Source organism: Giraffa tippelskirchi, chromosome 4, assembly GCF_054371585.1.
Source record: "Giraffa tippelskirchi isolate mGirTip1 chromosome 4, T2T-mGirTip1v1.2.pri, whole genome shotgun sequence".
NCBI lineage: Eukaryota > Metazoa > Chordata > Mammalia > Artiodactyla > Giraffidae > Giraffa > Giraffa tippelskirchi.
In genome coordinates, this window is record NC_137278.1 from 140,203,556 (window position 1) to 140,222,384 (window position 18,829).

At 36.9% G+C, this 18,829-nt stretch overlaps 1 protein-coding gene across 2 annotated transcripts in view; it reads right to left on the reverse strand.

The window, feature by feature from the left end:
* The window catches only part of PDZRN4 (PDZ domain containing ring finger 4), a 401,102-nt gene that overhangs the window by 301,046 nt on the left and 81,227 nt on the right, over positions 1 to 18,829 (reverse strand). The gene's annotated exons all lie outside the window — the stretch shown is intronic.

Below are 18,829 nucleotides of genomic sequence, written 5' to 3' on the forward strand. Positions count from 1 at the left end.
CATAACAATCCCTGGAAATCCAGCTGCAATTATGCAGCCAGAACACCACTTTCTTCTCTAGGGTACACTCACAAAGCAAAGGGAAGAGGTAAGTTGATGGGAAAGCACCTTACACAGTTATTGCCTTTACTATATCCTCAATCTGGTGACAGAAGTCATCTGTCTTCAGAATTGCTGTCACCATCATTTTCTGGACCTTCCTAATCCTTGTATTGGACTGCAGCAATCTGTTCTGTGGGAGCCAGCTTTGAGGACCCGCTGGTGCAGAACAGAGACCACAAAAGCCATCTGAAACAGGAGAGAACCATGCCATGCCCTGTGAGCTGCACCAGTTACATACTTGTTTCCACATGAAGTCAAGCTGATGTGTTTTAAAAGACCCTAACAGTGGTTTCCTTAGAAATTGTCCATCTCTCTGCAGCTCAGCTGGTGTACTGCTGCTAACAGTTCCTGCATTTTTATTTCAGGACATGAAGGAGCAGTGGGCCTGAACTGTGATTTCCCACCTGTTTCAATCCAAATATTATTTTGGACTAGTTCATGATCTTTTATATGAAAAACATGCTCCTTCCACATTGGTTAATATGGCAGTGAATTAAAATACAACATTATTACAGTTTTATGACTCTAATTAGTTTGAATGTTCAAATGGGGTTAAGTTATAAACCATGCTATCACACTGTAGTAAATGATACTGTGTGGATGCATCAAATCACTGTTTCCTTAACTGTACAGAGATCAGCAAGAACGTACTGTATGAATACTTACATCAAGAGAGCAGAGGCTTGGTAAGCAACCCTACGCATCAAAGAGAGCTAAAATTCTTTTCAGAATTAATTTACTCTGTTGTAACATAAGAAAGTAATGCAAAATGAAATTTATGTCTCACCTCCTTCAGAATAGCTGTTAATTTCTGTCTAGTGTTTCTTACCAATTTTTTTTAGATCTTGATTACTGTATAATAAAATTGTAACATGTTTTTAAAAGGATATATATTCTCAACCAAAAGAATAATTTTAAATGGGATCATTTGTACATGTACAATAACCATCATCTCTGTTGTTATTCTAGAAGAAATTATTACATAAAGAAGGCTTGGGTATTCTAACAAAGTTTGAATAAACATGATTCCAGAAATCATATACTATCAATTGAAATGAAATTTGCCACCAACTGAGTTTGTCATCTCTCAAATGACATGAAGTAATCATAATTGATGACCATTGTAGCTCCAAGAAAAACAGTTCCTATATGGGTGCCTATTTTTTTAAGAGGATAAATAAGGACAGTAAGGACTTACTAATTTCTCATCCATACAAAGATAACTGAGAGGCTGGGTGGTCCCACTTTAGAGTGGTTCCACTGTATCACAGAACAACTTTTAATTTTTAAAAAAAACACTGTGCCATATTGTACATAGAGACACAAAGACGAATTCCAGCTCCAATTAGGACAAAATCAGCCACTCCAGGCAATAAAACAACAGGAGGCATCACGATATTGATACCTGAGAAATACTGCCACTTGTTATCCAACCATATCGCTCACTCAAACATTACCCAGGAGAGTCAGAGCCAGTCTAAACATTTCAGAAACCATCCAGAGCCGTATGGCACACTATTCTTTCAGACCTCAGGAGTAAAAGTTAGCCAGAGCCTCCTGACATACTAAAATGATTTATTATCACAGGGCTGAACTAATGCATTGTGCTTTACAACTCTCCTGGCAGTCAGGGGAGTGGCTGCGTTTATTACCTACAGTACATAATGCCCGCTGAAGAGCTCTGTATTATTCATAAGACTGCCTTTTTTGTGCCATCATAATGCTGATAAATTATAAAAAAATGCATATTTTATTTCAATTTATAACATATTGTTGTATACATATCAATACATCATGTTGCAGCAGGCAGAGTGGGCAATATTACTGACAGCTGTTGACACGCTTCAATAAAGCCCAAACAAAGGGGCTTCACTAATAATCTGAAGTCGCAACATGCATTCCAAATAAAAAGCCACTTCTTTCTCTCACAATATTTAGAGAGGATTTGCAGGAATGTCAGAGCTACATAGGGGAGAGACTTTGGCAAAAGCCCTGAGAAGTATTTGTAATTTTCTACCCAAATTCTCTAGGGTCGTAGGGGAAGTGTTCTTCTATGTTAAGCAGTAAGGCTTCTGTAGGAAATTCAGGTCCTAAACTAAAAAATAGAAAGTCTACTTTATGAAGATGAGTTCCTATCAGAGTGTGCTATTATTTTATTTGGTTTCTTTCTCTCTCTTTCCTTGCTTCTGATGGTGAAGTGCCTAATTCTTAAACACATTCTGAGGAGATTTTTAAAAAAGACTGAAGATTTTCCCATAACTCAGACTTCCTTAGCAGTTTTCAAGGGTTTTTTTTGTTTGTTTTTTCTTCACATTGGTTAGACTTCTTAGCTAAATGGTATTTGGATCTTTGCAACTAAAGTTAGTAATTTCCTTTTTCACTCTATATATGAAGAAATAGCTTAAATGTAATGAATAAAAATCAATTTGAGGGTGACTGATGCTTTTAATGAGGATATTACTTTTAGACAACAAGTATTCGATTGATAGAGTTTTGAGCTGAAAATAATCTTTGATTTTATCAGTTTAACTAGTTCACTTTACAAATAAGAAATCTGAAGTCATGTCACATCGGCTTCTCTGGGTGATGCCTTTAGAAGAGCTAAGACTACAACACAGGTTTGTCTCTTTCTAATTTAGTCTTTCTGTTATTCCATGTGGACTTATTAGAGTTTAAAATGCTCTTTTATATATTATGGTATTAAGTTATTTAAATATTTGAATGCAATTATCTACTTCTACATATCACAACATCAAAACATGTTGTTTCCTTGGATCTTCTGCAGAGGCTAACTAGAATGAAGCTATAAAAGCTACTTTGCTATGCTAAGTTGTTTCAGTCATGTCCACCTCTTTGTGACCCTATGGACTGTAGCCCGCCAGGCTCCTCTGTCCATGGGGTTCTCTAGGCAAGAATAATGGAGTGAGTTGCCATGCCCTCCTCCAGGGAATCTTCCCAACCTGGGGATCAAACCTATATCTCTTATGTCTCATGCATTGGCAGGCTGGTTCTTTACCAGTAATGCCACCTGGGAAGCCCTAAGTTTACCTTAGATATGTTTTTATGTCTAAGTAAGAAACATCCCCTGGTGGCTCAGTGGTTAAGAATCCGCCTGCCAATGCAGGAGCCACAGGAGACACAGGTTCGATCCTTGGATCCTCCAAGATCCCCTGGAGGAGGGCATGGTAACCCATTCCAGTATTCTCGCCTGGAGAATCCCCATGGACAGAAGGGCCTGGAGGGCTACAGTCCTTAGGGTCACAAAGAGTAGGACAGGACTGAAGCGACTTAGCATGCACACAAGGAACATTAACTGATTGAAAAAGTGAAAACAAGTGACATTATTTCCAAACCTAGATAACATAAAGACCACAAAGAGCAGGTATAAAACATTAAATGATTTATATAGAACAACATGCTATATATTTCAAAAAGTAAATCGCTATTGTTTTCTGTATACGAGGTATCTCATTATACATCATCAGATTTTTTTACCATAAAATCCTAAACTGCTACAGTGAAATTTGTGCTCTCACAAGCTCCCCCACTACCCTGTGGATCTTCTGCAAGTAAGAGCAACACCTCAAAGACTTCTCGTGGACACCCAAACATTTACTCAGGGACACACGTGTGCATCCAGACAGTCATTCGTGCCTCCAAGAACAGACAGCACCAGAAACTTATTTAAACAGAGCCTGCCTTCATTTAATGAAATAGGATTGTACAACAGCCACTGTATGTTAACTACCTTACAGACCTTGGAATTGGTGCTCACTCTATCATCAGACAGGTCAGAGAGAAGCTGGCAAAGTTTTGGAAGAAAGAGAGTCTCTAAGAGGGTTGGAGTGGGGTGAGGCAATCTTCCCATGGCTGTTGAACTTTCCAGTGAGCTTCCATCAAACAAAACATTACCTGTTAAGGAGAACTGGACCTTCTGATCTAACAGCAACCTTGTTTAGCATTTACCTTAGAACCTAAGTCAGATTTCGTATTGCTGTTTTCTACCAGATAGGGTGCTAGCCCTGCCTGGAGATAGAGGAAGGAAGTCTTCACATTTAAAAAAAAAAAATCTCTGTATGTGGTACTCTTTTATTAATCATTAAAACTCTTTATAGCCTCTCCCCTTCACTCAGATTACCTTCAACTTTGCTTTCCTGTTTCAACAAATCTCTTTTTCTTCCATCAAAAGCATTAGTGCTCACATATCATGGCAATATGTTTGATTTCTACATTTTCAGTTTTAAAAATTCACCTTTTACACCAACTGGACCCAGGTTCAGTTATATTCTCACTTGAGGATATAGACTTAAGAAAAAAAAATTACCAGCTTTCTCCAGAGTAACTGAAATAGAAACTAATTAATTCAATAATAGTTGTTCCTACCTATTACTGGGAATTAGCCCTTATCTTTAACCACACAGCCATCATTTGTTACACAATGAAGACTGGCTGCTTTGCATTTAGGCTCATAAACTGTACCAAGGTTTTAGCTTTTTAGGTTTAATAACTACCTGTGTGTGTGTTAGTCACTCAGTCGTGTCCGACTCTTTGTGATCCCATGGACTGTAGCCCGCCAGACCTCTCTGTCCATGGAATTCTCCAGGCAAGAATACTGGAGTGGATTGCCACTCCCTTCTCTATTAACAACTACCTACTTTGTATGAATAAAATAAAAACTGACTATACAATATTTTGACATCCCCAAAACCTGAGTGAATGCCAGATCACCAGGCAGGACTTGCAAAAAATGATTTCCAACAACAAATACTGAAGCCCTTAAATTCAACCCATAGTTTGAAGATATTTAGATATTAGAAGGGCCTAGAAATGGGATGGTCTAGAGAGAATTTTAGGCACTGTGGTGCCTCTCCATTCATTCCCTTACTTCTAGCTGAGTGAAAGGAGTCTTAAGGGAACAGCACTGCAGAAGGTTTAACTTTGAGTGAAGTAGAGAGTTCTGATTATTAAAAGACCGTTCTTGTAATTAGAAGTGCTGAAGCTGTGGGACTGCTTTGACATTTCCTGGAAATAACTGGCCTACCTAGCAGTTTTAGGGACAGCAGAAGGAAATATACTGCTTTCTACTGCACTTTATTGAGTTCTGCTCTTTCAATGTAATCGTTACACAAAGTAACCTTTTGTAAAGTCAATAAACCTGTTCATTGAACAGACTGCTAAAATTAACTAATCCCTGTATGTTAACTCATCTCAGCGATTAAACTTCTGCACAAAAGAAATTAAAGTTTCCTTGCATTTGGTGAAAAACATCGTCATGGATAGAAAGATGACAACTTTTCACTGCATCTTGTGTCTATTTTTTCTTCCATGGCTTTTGAATACCCCATAAAACTCAGTTTGGAAGATATATCCATTGATGGCCTTATTAAAGCCTCCACTTCATTCAGGTCTATTACCCCTATAGGTCACACATATATCAAAGGGTAAAAATGATTTTAACACTGAATACAGCCAGGGGAAGGGAGGAAAAGAATCACCCAAGTGTCCATGCAAACATACTGAGTGCCAAAGGTCTTGCTGACTTATGACCACAGCTTTTACTTCTAAGAGAGCCATTAGCATAATTGGCTTTCAGATCAGATGGAGGCCATTAGCCTTAAATTCTTTGCTGAGGACTAAAATGTCTAACTAATATCCCTTTTATTCTACATTACCTTTCACTTGCTCACATAAATTATCTTCCTCTCTCTTAGACATTAGAAAAATTCATCTCTATCTATATGGAACCTCTGTGTGTGAATCTTATTCATGGTCACTAATCTATCAAAGAGAAATTGATTTCTTATAACAAACATCGCTTTCGCTACAGAGCAAAGAGCTGCAGAGTATCCTTGGTCGTTACAACCAGAGCCATTCCCCAACCTTATTTTCGCTGGAGTTTACACTTTCCTTCCAGCAGTACACCTAGATTAGTGTTGCACAGCTGGAGATCAGTGATTAGTCCAGTTGTTCTAGTCTACTGAGTTGATTACAAACCTACCTGGACCAGGGTGAGAAATCACCTCAGTGAGCATAAGGTGAAAAAGAGACTGGGATGAGAAGGCTCACCATCTGTTTGTGGACATCACACTCCTACTGTGAATAAGCACCTGAGTCCACAGTGTTCAGCACCCAAGCTGCCTCTACTTCTGCGGGGAATTCACCTCCACAGTACTCCGAGCTAAAACATCACCCTCCACTCACACCCATTTCAGCAACAGCTCTGCACTTCGAGGCAATAAGGTTTTATATTTTGACATTACAAATCCACAAAAACTGTATGAAAACAAGGAAAGGCCTCATTTGATGGGAAGAAGTTTTAAGTCCAAGTTCAGACGCTTGGGTACTCTGCCATCTGCTGGCTTATATATGGAATGTTTAAAATTCTTGTGCATTCTCATTATAGGATTTTTCAGACTTTTTCATTGTTCAGTTGGACTTATGAAGTTGGAGTTTTAAAAACTGCAAGTTAAAAGAAAATTCTCTATTCATTGCTAGAAGTGAATACATTTTTTAAAAAAGTATTCATTTCCAAATAGGTTTAGAGAAAAGTTGTAAATACAGTAGAAAGATATACCCACACCCAGTTTCTCTCTTGCAGTAGGTCTGTGTTTCTCTTTTTACTTTCATTATCATTTTGCCTTCCCCCTGATATTTTTAATAGCACAGATATACAGATTTTATATATATATATATAGATAGATATACAGATATATATATATACAGATATGTATGGATATACAGATGCACACATCTGTTTATATATGGTCCTTTGAAGGACCATCAACCATTGTAACGTGCTTTTTGTTTCTGTTTGTTTGTCGTCCAAGAACCAATTTCAGCACTTTGAGATGGAGAACCATCCCCCCTGGGAATATTTTAGGCCTATCACACCATTCATCCTCTTAATAACTATAAAATCACTGCTAGTCAGTTACATTTACCAACATAGAGATATACAGATCTAGAACGTCCCCTATCTGTAACCTAATATTTATCCAACTCTTAAACCCACAGTATTCTCCATGTTCCCTACTCTCACATCCTTCAGAATCACTTTTCTTCTTTATATCAATCCTTACCTTTTCTCTAAATGATTTCCTGAGGGTCAGTTGTACTTCCTTTTTTGTTCAACAAAACCTCCTTTACACTGTGATCATTTTAGTCAGACATTTAAAAGGTCTCTTACATTTGTGCTCAATTGTGTCTGAGTTTGAATCCTCTCTCCTTCACTTACTGTATCTCAGGTTCTCAGGTTCTGGTTTTTTTGTTCCTGTTTTTTTTTTTTAAGGTCTACAATACACCTTTATAAAATTCAGAGGAGAAAGAGTCTAGCACAGTCCCTATTATGCACTGGGTAAGAATGTGAACCAGAGGGAATCTACTTCCTGCCTCCCTTCTGTGTCACCCCATGAGGATTCCTTTTTCAGGTTTATTGTTCAATTTACTACACAGCTCATGCCAATGACTTGACCATTTAACAGGAAAGAACTGAATGCTTGGATTTCTGGTAATGAAAACTAAAAAATGTTGGAACTTACACCCCAGTGGAAGAATTCCAAATAAACTGATAAATATACAATATATCAAGTGGTAATAAGTACAATGAAGAAAATAAAGGAAGTGGAGACTTAAGGGGAGAATGCTAATTTGTAAAAGGTAATCAGACAGGTCCTATGGGAAAGGACCTTTTTTTTTTAATCAGAGACTTGAATAAAATGAGGAGATGAGACACACAGTTCTCAGGGATAACTGTCAGTAAGCACATCACTCTTCCTCTCAGAGTTGCCTCAAAAATCTATCTCATCCTATATCAATCAAGGCCTTCAAGCTTAGTCATGGATTCAAATGTTGAGTCTAAAGCACAGATTCATACAGCATCCAAGCTCTTTAGATATTCAGCTCTTCAGATTGATACCAACTCACTCATTAGCCTCTAGTTACAAATCTAATTAACTGTACGTCACTCAATATTTTTCTGCCTATAATAACTCACTGAGAGATTTTGCAAATATTTAGCTGACTTTAGAGTATTTTGTCTACCATATTTTCCTGGTGACCAATCAATATAGTGATTTAATAAAAAGATAAAGAAATTCATTTTTAGTAGTTTTCAGACATACATAGGGCTGTATGCCCCCAGAGGACAGAACTCAGGCCAGGAATTGTGGTTGCAGGGAGACAGTTTGGGAAGCATGTAAGGAAAATTTTTCTGACGGAGTCATCTGAAGAAGCAGCCGACTGCCTGGAGAGGTCTGCGCTCCGCCACTGACTCGGGGGCTTAAATGAATCAACAGGGAGAGATGATATGAATGTCACACAGACAGCAGGTGGCAGTTTAGAAAAGGATTTTTGTGTCCCTGTAAGACTGTGGTACTGTACAGTTGACCCTCAAACAACATGGGCTTGAACTATGCAGTGACACTTACATGAGAATTTGTTTAATGGTTAATATTACAGAATGCATGATCCATGGTTAGATGAATCCACGGATATGAAACCTCAGAGACAGAGGAAACGCAGAATCAGAAGGCTGACTGTACATTATACATTTTTGACTGTGTGGACGGTCAGCATCTCTAACTCTCAAAGTGTTCAAAGGTCAACTATAGTTGCTTCCAAAGAATTCTCTAACTCAGAACTTTGATTAATTCAGAGCAATCTTTCTTTCTACTTTCAACTAGAAAATATTCACAAACACAGATACAAGCTCAACACTTAAAAGGCTTAATATATATATCAAATCTATATATTTTAATCCAAATTGTACCTTGATGCCATGACAATTTATTGTTTAATGGATTGATTATTTTAAATAACATTTGACATTAAGAAAGTATTAAGTCACTAATTTTAACTACATAATACACAGAATAGTTATTATTAATATTAATAAAATAGATTGCTGTTCTGTGAAAAATAAAACCAATTTTTTCTCAAGGAAAACACCAGCTTTACCCACACTCATTAGGATAACCTATTGGCATGTGATTGCAATTTATTCTACCACATATTGGTGATGTAGTTATCCCAGTTCAACATAAGAAAAAAAATAATGTACTCACTTAAAAGGTTATTTGAACTTAAATGCCATTCTCACATAGAAAAAGGCAAGACCCCTTTTATGACACAGGAGGGGAAAATCAAAGTGAACTGTATTTATATGGCTGCTGACAAAGCCTGCCTTCATGGACTTATACTTTAGATCTAGATGCATTAAAAAAATGATAAATGATAATGGAATGACATTAGGAAAAATTGCTGAACTTGTTCTTTGGCATCTGCTGCAGTGAAGGTAAATTTAATGATAAATTACATGCATTTGGTGGCTTTTATTACAACTATGCATGTCTTAAAATCAACCAGAGTTTTTGTTGGTGGAACTGACAAAATATTTTATGAATTAAAATATAATATTTTAATATTCAGTCTTTATTTACATTTATATTCATTCTTTATTTAAGATTTTCCAAAAACTCCTAAAATGACTACTTCTGGTTGAATATATTTTTTCTCAAGTGAAATACCTCATATATTTGTTTCTGTATCACTTTTAGGATAATTTCTAAACTCTGAAGTTCCCCACTTAACATCATCCCTTATCATTTCCTCCATCTCTGCCTTGCACCCCATAGTTAATTTGTAGTCAAGGTTTCTTGCTGTTTAGTTATAGCGTCTTTTATTTGTAGCTGGAGGATAATTGCTTTATAACGTTGTGTTAGTTTCTGCTTCACAACAGTGAATCAGCTATAAGTATACACATATCCCCTCCATCTTGAGCCTCCCTCCCATCCCCCACGCCCACCAAGCCCACTCCTCTTTGTCATCACAGAGCTGAGCTGAGCTCCCTGTGCTGGTTTGATCATTGTTCCTCTTGTTAGCACTCTGTCTTAAGAATACTTCCGTTACCATACTTATCAAACTGGACTGCAACTCATTTTCCTACATGAATATTTCCCCTTCCAGATTAAGATACTATGAAAGCAGAAACTGAGTCTCTTTGATACTTTTATCTGCAGCACCTAACACATTGCCTCATAAAATATATATTTCTGCATGAATAAAATTAATCCTAAGGATACTCAGCACTTTAATTTTTCATGCCAATTATTACATAAATTTAACATGAAAAGACCACTTCCTACTAAGCCAGATAAGTTTAAGCAAGATGCCAAGTGAAAGTTGCTCAGTCGAGTCTGACTCTTTGCTACCTTATGGACTATACAGTCCATGGAATTCTCCAGGCCGGAATACTGGAGTGGGTAGCTGTTCCCTTCTCCAGGGGATCTTCCCAACCCAGGGATCAAACCCAGATCTACCACATTGCAGGTGGATTCTTTACCAGATGAGCCATAAGGGAAGCCCAAGAATACTGGAGAGGGTAGCCTATCTCTTCTCCAGCAGATCTTCCTGACCCAGGAATCGAAGCGGGGTCTCCTGCATTGCAGGCGGATTCTTTACCAACTGAGCTATCAGGGAAGCCCAAGAAAGCAAGGCTTTCAGAAACTCTCAAGACTGTGGTTTTCATTGGCTGCAGAAGTTAATTTCCTTCTACATGCTTTGATTAGCAGGACTTTAATGTAACTTTTGGAAATTGAGATTAACACTCAACAGCACCTATTTTGCTGTTTCCTCACATGTATCATAATTTAACCAATTCTTCCCATGTCTACTCCAGAGGCTTTCAAGTGACAATTTGGCTGCCACAAAAGGAGAAGGAAAATAAAGTATCTCCTAAGTAAAAATGTTATGATAAATGATGGAGACTTAATCCAAATACAGCAAATATTTTTAAAATTTCCATGGTGATGGAGTTTGTAAAAACTCAAACTGGTACATGTGCTTTAAAAGCACATCCAGTTTTTACCAGAAGAGTGGGTTACACTTTACTGAACATAGTAGTGCTTTCTTTCACCTTTTGAGGAGATGGGAATAATTGCAGGTATAGGTGTCCATTTGCTGAGGCAATTACATCCACGGCCCTTTAAAACAGTGTTAAGTAGTTGTAAAGATTTAATACACATTTAATACAATGAACAGGCCATTATAGTTACAATGCTTTAAAATTAATATGTCATTCAGGTCACTATTAGAATCAATACATATGGTCTGTGAATTACAGTCTGCTACTTATAATATCTTATGTGAAGAGTCAGATCAGTAAGTTGCAATCAGATCAGAAATTTTAATAGTCAAAGAAAACACAGTACCTTCACCAGATTATTTTAGGTCTGTTCATATATCATCGGCACTTTGGCTTTAAACAGGATTATTACAAATTTTGTGTTTCAAAAGTTAATATTCATAGAGAAATAAAAAGAAGAAAGTAATTAATTGAATGGATATTTAAAAGTTCCTAATTTTTATTGTTTGTATGAATAAAGACAGCAAGTTTGAATGTCCTCCTAGCACTGTCTTTCATACCAAAAAATTATGGGCTCATTAAGTGGTAGAGAAAAACACTGCTTTTTGGAGACTTTCTATGTAACAGAGGCTTATGTAGATACGGAAAATTTTAAAGATCATTTGGTGCTTACACCATGTTGAAACATAAAGATCTTTTATGAGATCAAAACAATGAAAACAGACTAGGCAATGTGTTCTATTTACATATTTCAGATATCCCCTAATGATAACCACAAGGTTCTCTGAGGGGCATGTATTTGTTTTCAATGCATTTGTAATAGAATGAAGGGAAGCTTTGGATAACTAACAAGCTATATTTCTACTAATTCTCTTCATCCACTTGCAAATGTGAATTGTCACCCCTGATTTATGTTCATTAATCAAAATGGCAAATGCATGTGGAGTGCAGAACCAGGGTCCAGGCTGTTGTCTAAAAATGTGATCAATCATCACTGATTGGCACTCTGAGCTAAACTATACAAGAATGTGGAAAAACAAATGCTTTGGGGGAATAAGGGAAAGGAAGTTAAGACCAGGAGGCAAGCATTTTAATTGTCAGGTGCAAAATATTTAAAACGGAATAGGCCGAAAAATCTGAATCTGGGAAGAAGAGAAAACTATGCAAAACACAAAACTGACATAAAAAAAATATTTATGTGAAAGATATCTTTTAATCAACGTCATGGATGCTTAAAAATGTTACTTACAGCTGTGATTTGATAAGGCCACGAAAATAGAACTTGACCCATATTTTTTACACCCAATGGAAAGTGGCTGAGTATAATGAGAATCAACTATTCATAAAAAACAAACCTTGAAGATATTTTAAGTATCCTGTCTCTCCTTGGTTTGGAATGAGGGAGTGGATTTATGTCATTTTAAAAGAAAATCTCTAAATGTAGTCACTCAAGAACAAATAACTAAGCAGGGTGACAATATACAACCTTGACATACTCCTTTCCCGATTTGGAACCAGTCTGCTGTTTCATGTCCGGTTCTAACTGTTGCTTCTTGACCTGCATACAGATTTCTCAGGAAGCAGGTAAGGTGGTCTGGTATTCCCATCTCTTTTAAGAATTTTCCACATTTTGCTGTGATCTACACAGTCAAAGGCTTTGGCGTAGTCAATAAAGCAGAAGTAGATGTTTATCTGGAACTCTTGCTTTTTCGATAATCCAACGGATGTTGGCAATTTGATCTCTGGTTCCTCTGCCTTTTCTAAATCCAGCTTGAACATCTGGAAATTCATGGTTCATGTACTGAGGAAACCTGGCTTGGAGAATTTTGAGCATTACTTTGCTAGCATGTGAGATGAGTGCAACTGTGCAGTAGTTTGAACATTCTTTGGCATTGCCTTTCTTTGGGATTGGAATGAAAACTGACCTTTTCCAGTCCTGTGGCCACTGCTGAGTTTTCCAAATTTGTTGGCATATTAACTGCAGCACTTTCACAGCATCATCTTTCAGGATTTGAAATAGCTCAACTGGAATTCCATCACCTCCTCTAGCTTTGTTCGTAGTGATGTTTCCTAAGGCCCACTTGACTTCGCATTCCAGGATGTCTGGCTCTAGGTGACTGATCACATTATCTTGATTATCTGGGTCATGAAGATCTTTTTTGTATAGTTCTTCTGTGTATTCTTGCCACCTCTTCTTGATATCTTCTGTTTCTGTTGGGTCCATACCATTTCTGTCCCTTATGGAGCTCATCTTTGCAGATAATGATCCCTTAGTATCACTAATTTTCTTGAAGAGATCTCTAGTCTTACCCATTCTATTGTTTTCCTCTATCTCTTTGCACTGACCACTTAGGAAGGCTTTCTTATCTCTCTGTGCTGTTCTTTGGAACTCTGCATTCAAATGGGTATATCTTTCCTTTTCTCCTTTGCCTTTCAATTCTCTTCTTTTCTCAGCTATTTGTAAGGCCTCCTCAGACAACCATTTTGCCTTTTTGCATTTCTTTTTCTTGGGGATGATCTTGATCACTGCCTCCTGTCCAATGTCATCAACCTCCGTCCATAGTTCTTCAGAACTCTAGCAGACCTAATCCCTTAATTTATTTGTCACTTCCACTGTATAATTATAAGGAATTTGATTTAGGTCATACCTGAATGGTCTAGTCATTTTCCCTACTTTCTTTAGTTTAAGTCTGAATTTGGCAATAAGGAGCTTATTATGGTTATCATGGTCAGCATGGTTATCACGGTTCAAAACCTAGCGTTAACTGATGTTTTCTCCAAGGACAACCCCTGGGTCTACGCATGCTGCTGCTGCTGCTAAGTCGTTTCAGTCATGTCCGACTCTGTGTGACCCCATAGACGGCTGCTCACCAGGCTCCCCCGTCCCTGGGATTCTCCAGGCAAGAACACTGGAGTGGGTTGCCATTTCCTTCTGCAGTGCATGAAAGTGAAAAGTGAAAGTGAAGTCGCTCAGTCGTGTGTGACTCCTAGCGACCCCATGGACTGCAGCCTACCAGGCTCCTCTGTCCATGGGATTTTCCAGGCAAGAGTACTGGAGTGGGTTGCTGTTGCCTTCTCCGGGGTCTATGCATAGCAAGCCTTTATTATTACACCCTTAGCCTTTCTATCTTGTGGTTCATTTAAAGTCTGACCTTGCATCTTTCTTTGCAATCATCAGTTAACAACTGTCTGAGGCAAACAACCATTAGATTTTAAAAAAATTTCAACATACAGCATATAAAGCCCTGAACTCTGGCACATTGTGATGCAACATGGAGGGACAGACACCAGCCTGACATGCTGCTTGTTTTGTTAATACTAAGGCTCCCAAACTAATGAAATATATTGAAAAATGCATTTTAGAAAAAGTCTATTTTGAATAATTTAATTTGGATCAGAGATGTTTTCTCCCTCATTTTTTTCTTCTCTTGTGAAAAAGATTTTCATGAAACCAATCAGCTCTGTAATTGGGAATGCATCAGACACTGTGTAATGCACACTCTTGTAATAAAAGTTCTGCTGGAATCAATTATGTTGGGCTGCAAGAAGCTATCTGCTTCTTGTATGATGCATAACATCCGGCTTAAATAGTATCAACATTAATAAGCTGCTCTTAAGTTTCTATATAGTTTTCTCTGGGGAGAATTTGTTACTGTCAGTCAGCTGTCAAATGCTTATAGCATGATTAATGAATCATATTTAGATGATTGACAGTGAAAGTCTACTTTATAGAACATGTCAATCATTTTTATAGTAGCTCTCCATTTTCGTGGACACCAGCAATACTGTTCTTCACTTTGGAACCATTATAACCCCATCTCCGTATGCTGTAGGCCACATGCTACACTGAAATCTGGAGAAGATTTTATTCCATTTCTTTTTATGTCACTCTAGGCTAAACCCAAATATTGTTTGCCCTCTCCAAGCTCAGGGCTAGCAGTTACATGAAGCAGAAATCCACTTAAAGTGAAAAATTAACGACTGAGCGTTTCTGTACTGAACTGTATTATCCAATTGATAGTCTATAAGGCAGAGTATGAAGCGGAATGCCTTAGTTTCAATCATGCAGTTTTCCACATTTTTATCCTCAGTGATTCATTTATCATGTTCCTCTTATGTGCATTCCTCCAATTTAATTTGGATTTTTAAAAATAACCCAATCTCTTCAAATAAATGATAGTTTCATTAAAACATGAACTTTCTTAAAAAGTGATTTTTGATTCCAAAATTCTTTATCTCGGTAAAGAATGATGTGTTTAACTGGAAGTCACAGTGTGTGATTTCTTGATGTATTGGCTATCTTTAAATTAATAAATCTACATTTACAATAAAGTTTAATAGACAGCTATTTTACAGGGGAAAAAGTTAAAGTTATTCAAACCTAGAAATAATTAAAGGCGACAAGTAATCAGAACAGAATAGGAAGTCGATCACTGGTAACTGATTATTTTTTCTTTTATTTTTATCCTTTAGAATCTGAATGGTTTGGCCAAGGAAATGATGAAGGAGGCAAAACGATGCTCTTTTGCTTCTTTTGCTATTCGGTGAATCCAGAGCTATGTAAAAAGCAGTGCAACTATCTTATTGGCCATGAATGTGAAAAGACTATGAATTTTTAAGCAAGGTCTGTCCTCACTTGGCCACTGTTTTGACTTTTGGAAATTGGCTTAACTCCCCCAAAGTCTCCTCATCTTTAAAGTCAATACAATACTACTTGGGCTCAAAGGTGTTTGGGGTTTTAAATAAAATATGTTGATACTTGACATGGTGCCTTGCACATAACTGTAGCTAATTTTTTTTTTTTTTTGTATCTACCACAGAACAAATGTATCATAGCAGGAACATATGCATAGTATATATAAGGTCACTTAGCAAACATTTGTTAAATTTAACTTATTAAAGTCAGAGAAGTGGAGAGTAGACGTCCCCAGCTTCCCCCAGGTCACCATGATAACTGGCTACTTTGTAAAGGATTCTTTTTTTCTATGGTGAAAGGGATTAACAGAATAACCTTCTTATCCATCTCTTTTCCTTCCCTTTGCCTCAACTCCAATTTTTATCAACAGCACATAGAAAGGATGTTCTTAATTTGTGATTCACTGGGAAACCCTGATTCCCTTTTCTCTTTCTTCCATTCCATATCCTTACTTTGTCTTTCTTCTTTTTCTTCCTCCAATTACAAGAATGGCATGAAGGTTTCAAATAACCCTGAAACGTGTCTGTTTCAATTGGCTTGAGAATCCCATGGACAGAGGAGCCTGGTGGGCTACAATCCATGGGGCCACAAAGAGTCGGATGTGACTGAGTGAGTAACGCTTTCACTTTTCAGTTGGTTGGTTGGTTATGGCTGTCTAAAGATGGATTCTTATCAGGTTTGGTAGGAATGATCAATTAGCAATATCTGCTATTGGCACAGGAAGGACAAATAAACTGTGTGTGTGCCAAGTACTTGTCATTTCTATGCAAATCCCACTACAGCTATATTTCTGCTTCATTATATGCTGAAAGTCAAAAGCAGTTTTTACATTATCTACATAAGATGACAACCAAAGGCTGAATAGCATTGTCTCAGAGAGTTCATAGACCAGCACCAAATTATTTTTAATTAACAGCTTGTCTGGAACCTGAGCTGAAGAATTCCTTGAGCAAACGACGCTTTAATTCACGGAGATGTCAGGCTGGGTGTCTAAATGTATGGATGGACAGACTAACAATTCTGACAATATGTAATAAAAATTTTGTGACTGTATTGGAAAGAATACTTAGCTGTATGGCATTATATTAAAATCTATTCTTAAACTACTAACTGATACATTATTATTATAATAGAACATCGTTTATTAATGATACAAGATTTGAATATACTCCTCAAAACTATTTTTACTATTTTTGATTAAGGAGCTTTTCTTTTCCAACAAATAAATAAGCACATTTCTGGATATTTACCCAGAAAGTACTGGTGAAAAGACCTGACCAATCTAAGGTGATTGATGAACTGATCTACAAAACTGAAATGTCACAAGGACCACCCACTACCTACAATTCTATTCTCACCAGTATTGGTCTTTGCAAGATTCTTCTCTGACTCATAACTTCCAAATATAAACATGTATGCCAATAAAATAATTTTAAATGGGACAGTGCTGAATATTTGTCCTTTCCCTAAGATTGCTAAGAAGGCTGGAGAGAACTTTCTTCTCCTTGGATCTCAGGTTAGTAGCTTGATTGCTGTGGGTTCACATAGCAAGGTGATGGAGGCATGAAGATGTGTATGATTTCCTGGGCCTTGGACCATGCAGAGAACAAAGGAGTAGGTGATCCACATCCCCTTTCCCATTCAGTGACTTCTCCACTTGGGGCACAGAATGAGTACTGGCATTGGGTAGAGTGAAACAAAAGCGGTGCAATTTGTCATTCTGAAATATCAAAATATCTATTCCTGAGATGGGCATCTCACCTATGTCAAATAGTAGCCTGAGTTCTAGCTTATTGCTTCACACTACTTCCCACTGCTCTCAGGACCTGTGATCTGCAATTAAAAATGTAAATTGCAACCTGGCTCATTATATCTACCTAGGTGCCCATGTGAAATGGGATTTTCAGTTTCATTTAATATCAGCAAAAAGGGAAAAATGGAATTATCATGTTCTTTGGTATTTATGGCATATCATTTTGGTTTTCAGTTTATGCTAACGGAAACCTTTACAATACATTATTTAAGTTTAAAAAGTGTTTCAATGAAGTAGACAGTACAATAGGTACATGGATACGGCTAAAAGTTTGAAGGGCACTGGTCTATCCCAAGTCCTCAAAACAGTCTAATTGATTACTTAATTACCATCTCCCTTCATCAAGTTCAGACAGTCACCAGTCTTTATACGAAAGACTGTCTGTATTACTCAAATGCTCTCCATTGACCCAGTCATCAGCTACCCCTATGCTGAGAAGAATCCAGAACTGATTCATTACAGCCTCAGAAGAAAACATAAATTCTAATATAGTTCTTTAATTAATCCTAGAGCTTTCTTCAAATGTTCCTTTTTTTTTTTTTTGGTGCAACACAAATCAATAGGATTGAAGACAGGATTTGAGACAGGTCCCTGCTGCCTGCTGTGCTCTCTTGTCACATAGGACAGTTTTTTAACATGAAACCAGATTCATGACACACTCATTCTTAGCTATATTTCAATTAAGTAAAACAAAATTATGTTAAATTATGTAGACTATTTGGTAACATTAGTTAAGATTGCATTTTCAAACTTACAAATACAACTTGGGTTCATGACTGAGCAGAAGTTTAAATTTTATTTATAAACCATATATATAAAATATATGTTCTTTAATATAAACAATCAACCTTAAAAAGCCCAGATTTCATTATTCACATATATATGAATGCATATATATATGTGTGTGTGTGTATATATATATCCCTAAGTTTTAAAATTGCAAGTTTTTTATTCAATTTTAAGAAACACTTTACATTATATTATGGGAAAAAATCTTTTTAAAATAGAACTTGAGGACATTTACTGTGCTATTTATATCAAACACACAGCACACACAGAAATACAAATTTAGAATAATATCACTTTGAACTCTAAATTTTTAAAAAAAGCTTAACGTCAGCTGAGGATTTGTGTTTCAGATAGGTAAAACACTAATAAAGGAAGACTAAAACTAAATAATTTATTTTGTTACTAAGAAGCCCATTTTCAAGGCTGTCTTGTGCGAGGCAAGGCAATTTTGTCCTTCCATTAGTACACTTTCTCAGCTTCAGAGTAATGTTATATCGCCCTCTAATGGGTTTTTTGAAACACTACAAGCCACTATGTAGTTAAAAAGAAATGGCACAAAGAATATATT